Genomic DNA, 9,930 nt, shown 5'->3' on the forward strand with positions numbered 1-9,930 from the left:
TTCTGGTGTCTGTATGGTCACTGGTGGGAAATCTTCCCCACATAGAAAGTGATGAAAACGTAAGAGTGAAATAGAAAAGTGTCTCCTAAACAGCAGTGAGTGAGCGCCGGGCTCACCAGACAAACCCACACCACACACTAAGAAGAAGACACTTAGCTAGCAGGATTTCTGGGTAATGAAGTACTTCAAACCTCCAAAGATTCAAACTGCTTGGGGCCGCCTAAGTGCGAAGTTGCAGGTTTTGAAAGCAAATAACCTTCGTCAACAAACTTCAATGGCTATCACTCCATCACAAGACCCACCATTGGGCTATTATCAAATATTAGATTAGAATAGAATGGAACAGAAAGAATGGCAATCAATGTCCCATCATATTTAGAAGCTGGGAAACCTCTGACATAAGTTTCTTCTGTTTTCTATGTTCACTAACGGTGAATATTTTTTTTTTTTTCTTTTACAAACTGGGTCAGGACACATACTGCGAGGCATACACTGAGGCTATAAACTCTACATCTTTAAGCAAAGGTAAATATCACTTTAGAGGGAAGGTTGGTGTTTTTTTGGAACCGGTATATTTGGTTTCACTTCATAGTTGCTATATTTACTCACCCAGAAGAAGAGTTTTAGTGTCTCACGATGGTCTAAATGCTGATTCAGAGGCTTTCCCACCCTCACAAGAACACAATTCTGAATACTTGGAATTTTCTGACATTAAAATGTTCAAATTTAAACATAGTGAATGTCACAAAATGTCAGGTATCGGCAGCTTTAATACAAAAATATCCGTATTTGTATCGGCCTTTAAAAACCTATATCAGTCGAACACTACCCCCTAAACTCCCTTTATACTGTTTTAGGAGGCAGAGAGAGTGAGAAGCACCGCTATAGTGTGTGTGTGTGTGTGTGTGTGTGTATGTGTGTGTGTGTGTGTAGTCGTTTAAAGGTACTGTGTCTGTCAAACTGAGCTGAAATAAACTGTGATAACTGATGACTGTTACTGTAAAGCAACAATAAACCACAACACTGACTTACTATAACAGTGACTTTAACTGTTTTTTTCACAGAACTGGACATCAAAGTAGCCAAACCCTCATGTACACTAATGAATATTGATATTAAGTAAATATGAATGGGTATGAGTATAAAAAACAACACAAAGAGGTCTTGATGAATCCAGTTTTTTCCATTTTTCAAGCTGTTATATGTTATTGTATGTATTTGTGAAAGCAAATAATGTGTCATCTCATTATGATTTGAATGTATGGACTATGGTGTGGTGATATATGAAATGTATATTTTGCATTGGCAATATTGTTTCTGACCAACAGCCATGCCAATAAAGTCACTGAATTGAGTTGTGTCTGGTAAAGTAAATCAAGCGCACCCCCAAATATTTGAAACCGTAGTCAGGCAGATTTAGTGAGATTTCGTGTGCGTTTGTTTGCCTCTCCGACACACACACGCACACCCACACACACACACACACACACACACACACACACACACACACAGGCTCCACCCCTGGTTTTATAGCATAGCCCTTGGCACACAACCTGATCCAGTCACATGCAACAGTACTGGATGTTCTCACAGTTTCTACACAGGGAGTTTGCACACACTGAAAACAATGAGTGGTCACTTCATTCAAAAGCTTCTGTTCAGGGCTACATGTAGCATTTTAAACATCAGTATATTATTGTTAAATTCATTGTGATTCATTGGTGTAATTGCTGTAAACAAATGAGACCATGATGGAGAGATGATTGGTAGCCTCTATCTCACACCAGTGGTATTGTTGACTACATTTCCCCCCTCCCACTCCCTGAAGAGAATAAACATGTTGGAAGTGATTTTTCCCTCCTTCCACCATCTGCTGCCAGAAACTCTGAAAGCTTTATCTCTGTTTGCTCTGGAAGAACAGTGCCCTCTTCCTGTTTTGTGCCATAAAGCAATCCAGCAGTTTTCCCTCCAAATCTGACCTGGTGGCTCACAATGTAAATGACAGAGTAGAGGCTGGGCAGTCTTCTCAGTGGTTTGCTGTGAAGTGTAGTGACACATCCAGACTTGGTTTTCACTGTAAGTGTGAAACTGATTTTACTGAGTAGGATGAGGACCAATCCGTATCACCGAGCTATTCTAACAGGAGAGGAATGACTGACCTTATCAGACTGTTAACAGCTACATGCAATAAAGTATTTTTCCAAACATAACTGGAAAATACAGTATGTTTTGTTTTTCAAAACCCTCTGTAATCTGATCCCTGACTTTCAAGTAACTAATGGATCGCACTTACTCATTATCAATAACTGTAAGGGATTATACATGGTGTTATTATGGCATTATCAGTTTACTGGTGTCTTGTTCCATGTAATCTGCTACTCCATAACCCTGGACTCAGTAACAAGTTACAACCATATAAGTCTGTGGCTGTATATTGTGTCATACTTGATGATTTTACTATACTCCATGTTTTTACATCTGTATAGCATATTTAAATAAAGCAACATCCACACTTGTTAAGGCTAAAGACTTGGATAAAAGGAGGATGCAGTTCTTGTGTACCTATGCTACCCTCACTTGTTAGAAACCAGGCATTACAGCTAAGAAATAAAAAGGTTTTCCCTCACAGTACAGTGGAGTTCAGCTCTGTGTGTGTGCTTGTTTGTCTATAATAGAGCTAGATCTAACCAGTGATGTAGTGGTAATTATAAAGATGGGTAGGAGGAAGGAAAACAGGCACTAGTATAAACAAAAATCAATTTTACTTTCAGAAAACCAAGATAATTTATACTTTTTTCATTAAAAGAACCTAGTTTCATGCAACTAACTCAGTTTGATAGGCTACTGCTTACAATGATGTATACTATGAATTTACCTCATCAATATACTGTATATGTCAGCCTAAAAAGGTGGTATTCATCGTATTCTGTTACATCACCACATGACCATCTTGATAGGAAAATAACAGGTGGTTGTGTATTGTAAAGTGCCATATTGGTAGGAAATGCATGTGACATGATGGGAATACTATGAATACTCTGTTCCATAAGTAAAAAGGTGGAAGGTGGAGGTGTGTCCACTACATTCCTTGGCCTTAATATAATTTATTGCACCATATGAGTGAAATCTCAGCCTGAAGTATTGCATTCAGCTGCAAAAATCCTTCCTTTCCTTTACTAATTTCATATTTGGGACCTTGCTTTACCTCTTATGAACCACCTTTGTACCCCTCTGACTGAGTTGCAGTTCTCCTGACGGCCAGCAGGGAGCGCTGTGATGACGTGAAAGACAGCGGTGGGCGTGCTGAAAGAGGAGGAGAGAGAAATGGAGGAGAAAGCGATAGAAATCAGGTCTTACTGCCCTATAAGGAAATCTTCACCCTTCTCTTTTCTCTTGCCCCCTCCACAGGGAGGTCAGAGGTCAGAGGTCAGGGGTCTGGAGCTGGTAGGGATTCAGTCTTGCTCAAGGACTCTTCAGCAGGACAGGGACGTGAAAGACTGTCTCTCTGCCCCGACAGATCCACATGCTTTTCCTCTGATCCTGGTACAGTCTAGATTGAGAACACTATTACACCGATTGGAGCCTTGCAGGGGGCTTTATTTGCACCTGCCACTGTTCTGTATGTGTGCACCCTTTGGTTTTCCATTGGAACTGGAACCTATTTGAATATAACCTGTGGAGAAGGAGTAAGAAGATGCACATTGCAACAATTATCCATCCATTACTGAGACTTAAAAACTCTAATTTATCTCCAATGCCAATCAACTTACATTTGAAGTGTCATTATATTGGTAGTAGTGGAGCGATCCGCCTTTTTTTTTTTTTAAGATATTGTCACTTCATTCATTCTGAAACAAGACAGCCTGTCAAGTCAGTGGAATTATCTATGTTTTTCATTTGTTTTAAGGAAAATGCTGGTGAAGGTGGATAATTTAACTTACCAGTGTGCCTCTATTACAGTGGTTCTCAACGTGGGGTCCGGGGACCACCAGGCGTCCTTGAGGGGGTTCCAGGGGGTCCCAAGCAAATTGATCAACTGTTAAACTTCACCGTTATTTAATTCACTAGAAGTTAACACAATTAGAGAATGTAGAAGACTATTTTGATCATAGTTTCTCTGTTATCTCTCTACCTACGATACAGATAGTCATGGAATTCTGGACAAAATCATATCTAAAAATAAAAATATTCTCAGATTTGGGTTCGAGAGACAGAATCTCATCAAATGGGGGTCTGTGGCCCTAATGTGGACTGAATTAGGGTCCTTGATATGGAAATGGTTGAGAATCACTGCTCTATTATACCCACACTAAACCAAACTTTGAATCAAACAACTCTCTCTACAAAAATGAACCATAGCAATCCTATAATACAATTTTTAGAATGGCACTATACAAACATCACAGCAAAACCATAAATTATATGTAATATCTAATAGGAATATTCATCTATATATATAGGAGTATCATGGTGATACCATATGGAAATACCATTACAGTAAGCATATAAAGCCACTATTAACTCACTATTGAGTATCACAGACACAATATAAGTCCTTATAGGAATACTATAGGATTATTACAGTGATACCATAGGAGATAGAAAATACGATTAAGTATGATATTAACTTACTATTGAGTACCACAGAAGTCCCTATAGGTATATTACAGTGAGTTTTTGTTAATAAAATAATTAAAAAACACATTTCTGGTTTCTGGCTTTGGTGAGAGAATCTTTAATTTTCACAGTTATTGATTGATGTATTTTACACACAGACACCCCAATCTAGATGACGGATCTGATTCCATTTCTACGAGTCCGGGATGGATGGAGGAGAGGAAAGAAAAGGAGGAGGAAGAGGAGAAGAACAGGCTCTAAGGCTCTAAAATAGATACATATTCACAGATTTCTAAACAAAAAAAGGGTGTCGAAGTCACAAAGCGTTTGAGAACTTTGTGTGTGTGAGTGTGTGTGTGTGTGTGTGTGTGTGTGTGTGTGTGTGTGTGTTAGAATTAGATTCGAATTAGGATTAGGTCAACGTTAGGGTTCTGGGTTATTGAATGTAGTCAGTGATAGTGATACAATGTGTGTGTGTGTGTGTGTGGGTGTATGTATGTGTGTGTGTGGGGGTGTATGTGTGTGTGTGTGCCCGTTATTGTTTGGAATTCTCCTGCTGTTTGTTAACCTGGCCATCTGTCTGACCCCTCTCACTACTGACCCTATGTGCGTGTCTGTGTGTGTGTGTGTGTGTGTGTGTGTGTGTGTGTGTGTGTGTGTGTGTGTGTCTGTGTCTGTGTGTGTGTGTGTGTGTGTCTGTGTCCATTGTGCCCTTGGCCCGGGTCACATTAGGACAGACATCATTAACTCCTGAATGACCGCAGCACAATAGAGAGAGAGCGGGGGGGAACACAGAGGAAGAGGAGTTGGAGATGGAGGTGTGGGAGGTGGATGCTGCTGAGAAAGGAGCAGGAGGAAGAGGAGGAGGGTGGGAGGAGAGAAAATGGAGGAGAAGAGGGGTGTGAAGTGAAAAAGAGAGCACCTAGGTCAGGGCATTGACCTCCAGAGCTACAGACCCACCCTGCTATGACATAAAGCGTTTCATTATGTTGGATATAGAGGATTTGCAGTTGTGTCACAAATCTCACAACATCTGGCACCATCATGGAGGTCCAGTGGAGAATTAGCTGTATGCAAATAATGTCTGAATATATAACAACCAGGCTAGAGAGAGAGAGAGAGAGAGAGAGCTAGCTGAAAAAGACTGTCGTGTTGTGGCTGTAGATCCATACAGTAATGTTCTCAGTAAAAGAGTGATGAGGTAGATTAGTTTCCAGATGTAGTTACTGTGACACAGTAAACTGTCTTGTCTTTAGCTCTAGTCTCTACTCCAAAACACTCTGAGCTGTAGCTTGAGAAGAGTCAGCTCAGTTAACCTGAACAAACTGTTAGCTAGCTAACTAGCCAGCAGGCTCATTTAGCAAAGCAACAAATGTTAATGTAACATGTGTCTACTATTCAGAAGACTGAGAACACATCCTAGTTAGGTGCAGGTCCATGAAATAGAATAAGAATGTTGAGCACTTTTGCAAAAGTATTTATTAACACCAACATGTTTTTGGCCATTGCCTTCATCAATAGACCTTTCTCACAGCAGCCATTTTGATGTGTCATAGCAGGTAAACACAGGTGTAACTAATAACATTAATGATGGTTCCATTCCAGTTAGGTGTTCTAAATGGAATGGAACTAGGGCTGTACCAAATAGTTTGAAACTTCAAAGCTTCATTCATAACGTTGACATTCGAATTTTAAATCAACATTCAAATGCTGCGCACTTTTTTTGTACGTCTATTTCTGTTTAAACCAATGATGTATACCCTATTCTGCACAGCTGCAGATAAAGATTAAGCTACACTAATATTATAGTATTGTTACCTAGGTTACAGCCCCCGTCCTGTGCACAACGAGTGAGTCACACCGAACTTCTAGTCACCGGACTGTTCAGACTTTAATTTGAAATGTTCAGATTTTGTGTCAAAGATCTTTGGCTATTCCTATATATTAATATCTTCTGGCTTAAATTCCACTTTTCCTGATGTTTCCACATGTTCTCCTTGTTTTGTTGGGTGCGTATGCCTTAAATCTACATATGGGTACCTGACTATTAAGACAGACTTGAAAAATTGTGAATATATCTTTTGTTTTAACATATTTGGTTTAAGTCAGCTTGCAAAAGTCACTTTCATTGTTTACTGCCATTTCTGCTGTAGCATAATGTTGCTATAAGCCTAAGGGCGATTATTATTTCATCATTATTTTATGCCCTTATTGGATTAGCCTACATGTACTTATGTTGACGAAAGTGACGAGTTATATTCATTAAAGAAAGTTGATTTAATAAAAAAAAGACTAACTCATATTTAATCCGATGAATCACTATATTCAAATTGAGGATTTTGTTCGAGGACTTTTTTTTTTTTATGATAACGTCATAAAATATGACAGCAGACATTTGAAGCTTAATTCAAAAACCTCAATAGAAGCTTTGAATGTAAAAAAAATGACATTCAGTACAGCTCTAAATGGAACCCTCATTAATGTTATTAGTTAATGGCTGCTGTGAAAAAGGTCTATACATTAGCAAGAGAAAACTTTGCGGTCTTTAACATGTGTCTACTACCCACTACTCCCGTTAGTTTCTACCGGTTTCTACTAGATACGTTAGCTAGTGTGCTAACAGATGTGTTAACAACAAGACAGTGATGGTTAGCTGAGCAGATACTATGGTGGCTAGCTAACTAACATGATGACTACCTAAACACAAAATCACTGTATCTGTGATGAAATGATGAAATGAAATGAGATGGACAAATGAGCATGCTTGAATCAGATCCGGCTGAATATTTTGTTATTTAGGTCCTATGGATGAAAATGATATCTATTTACTCATTTAGTCATTTTTAGTTACCTTTATTTAGTCAGTCATTGCCAAATTCCCCATGGGAATCATTAAAGTTTCATCTTATCTTATAAGATTCAGATGTATTTAGTCGAATCTGGTGCCAAGGTTATTGGTGGTTCGGTATTTTTCAGTACAAAAAAGCGATTTAAAGCTTTAAAGTTTTATTTGTAGTCTGAATAAAATGACTGAAGAAAACAAACATCAAATATGAATCCTACCCTCATGGGTGTGGTGAAGAGACTGAATGTGTGTGTGTGTGTGTGTGTGTGTGTGTGTGTGTGTGTGTGTGTGTGTGTGTGTGTGTGCGTGCGCGCGGCTGCATGCACGTGTCCATTCCTGGGGTGCAGTGGAGCATCCAGGGAGTTGATAGGAGCTGAAGTGTAATTGTGTCAGAGCACAGACCCAGAAAATACAGAGAGAGAGAGAGAGACAGATAGATAGAGACGCAGGGAGAGAAAGTGAGAGAGAGTTCCCCCCACATCCTAAACTTAGCTAAATGTCATCCATCAAGGCTTTTGCAATGCAGTCTGCTGCACACAAAGTACTGCAGAATTTGTATTGCATTTATATTTTACTCTCCAGCCTCTCGCCTCCTTTAGATGTGTTTTTGTCAAGGCTGGAGCTGATGTAGGGAGAAACAATTCACTTCACTATCCTTGCATTTATTTCATTTAAAGGAATAGATAGGATAGATAATATCCTATAGGACAGTGATTCTCAACCTTTTTCATATCAAGGACCCCTAATTTAGTCCACATTAGGGCCACGGACCCCCATTTTGATGAGATTTCGTCTCTCGGACCCAAATCTGAGAATATTTTTATTGTTAAGATATGATTTTGTCCAGAATTCCATGACTATCTGTATTGTAGGTAGAGAGATAACAGAGAAACTATGATCAAAATAGTCATTCTTCTACATCCTGTGATTGTGTTCACTTGATTTATCAATTTGTTGGGGACCCCTGGAACCCTCTCAAACCATGTGTCCTTGGTAGATCACTGGCTCCAGTGCTCCATGCAACACTTTAGCATACACTATGTTGAGTGATAGTAGGCGACTAACATTATCCAAACTAAGAAGACTGACCCTTTAGTAATAAAATGTGTTTTTTATTATGTGGCCTGTAGATTCATAAAAAAAAAATTAACTCAGTATAGCTGATGTAGCCAGGTTTATTTTGGAACTATTTCAGGTGAGCAACCACGTATTCATCCGCTGTGCAGGGAATATAGTCCCTGCACTTTTGGTGTCTATGATCTCATCACCATCTGGTAAGTTGACCAATAGGACAATCTCCCAGAAACTTGTTCCTTTAAAGGAAAATACAATCAAAATCACATAAAAGGTAAGGACAAAGTCAAAATGGACTATGTGAATACTGAATAGGCACTGCAGTAGCAAAGTACATGGATCAGGGACCAAGCTTATATAAATCTTGGCTAAACAAAGCGTACAGACAGAGTCTGCCTTCATTATTGGTTTAAAGAGACCAGCCAGTTATAAAAATATTAATTAGACCACAAGTTTTTCATTTTGACATAAATGCCCAGTGTCTGTATGTCACTGCATGTTTTGTGTATCTTTGGATTGGGGACGTCTGATTATTTATTTTTTTCTCAAATATGTGCAATTAGAGTTCCTCGCTCAGACACACAGTATATCTATTGTTCACTTCATTTTCCTGCAACGGGAACAGGCCGGGGATATTTATGCGCGGCGTGAAGAGGAAGCAGAACACAAGGCGACTCTGCGGCTCACGGAACAGAACATATAGAAACATGTACAATAATTACAGCAAAATCTGCACCTGCCCACGCACTCAGACGTCAGCCAGCGCGCTCCTCCACACACACGTTCTCCACATCAGGTCTGAGGTCTTTAAAGATAACAACACCGACACGGCTTCCTACCTTACACACAATCTGATCAAATCGGCATCTCCACGACCGGCTGTTTGGCCTTGACAGGGGCAACCTTGCTGGGTTTTTTTTAAACTGCATGAGAATGTCACAGAGTTAATTACGCACACGCACACACGCTCACACACACACACACACACACACACACACACACTTTCGCTAACAGGGTCATTATATGTTCCCATCAGCTTGCATCGATCCCCTCATGTCTGAGAAAATAGAAAATACATGATGAAAAGAGAGGAGGGAGGGGGGGAGGGGGGGAGGCAGGGAGAAAGCTGAAATGGTGATTTTTTTTCTTTTTTTTTTTCTGCAAATGTGCAGTGGAGGAAAAGAGAGAGAGAGAGAGTAAAGAGGGGAGATAGAGATTGAAATAGAGAGAAACGGAGGAGAGGTGGGGGGAAGTGGCGGGGGGGGGGGTTGACAGAGATGGGCATGGCATGACAGTTGCAGGGGGAAAAAAGAGACTGATGAAATAATGTTATAGGCTTACATTATTTTGAATCCGGAGCGCTCACAGTAATAATAATAATAATAATAATAGCT

The sequence above is a fragment of the Centroberyx affinis genome, unplaced genomic scaffold (assembly GCF_046629955.1).
Source record: "Centroberyx affinis isolate AG114_WGS23_722 - 3 ecotype Tasmania unplaced genomic scaffold, CSIRO-AGI_Caff_v1 ptg006177l_1, whole genome shotgun sequence".
Lineage (NCBI taxonomy): Eukaryota > Metazoa > Chordata > Actinopteri > Beryciformes > Berycidae > Centroberyx > Centroberyx affinis.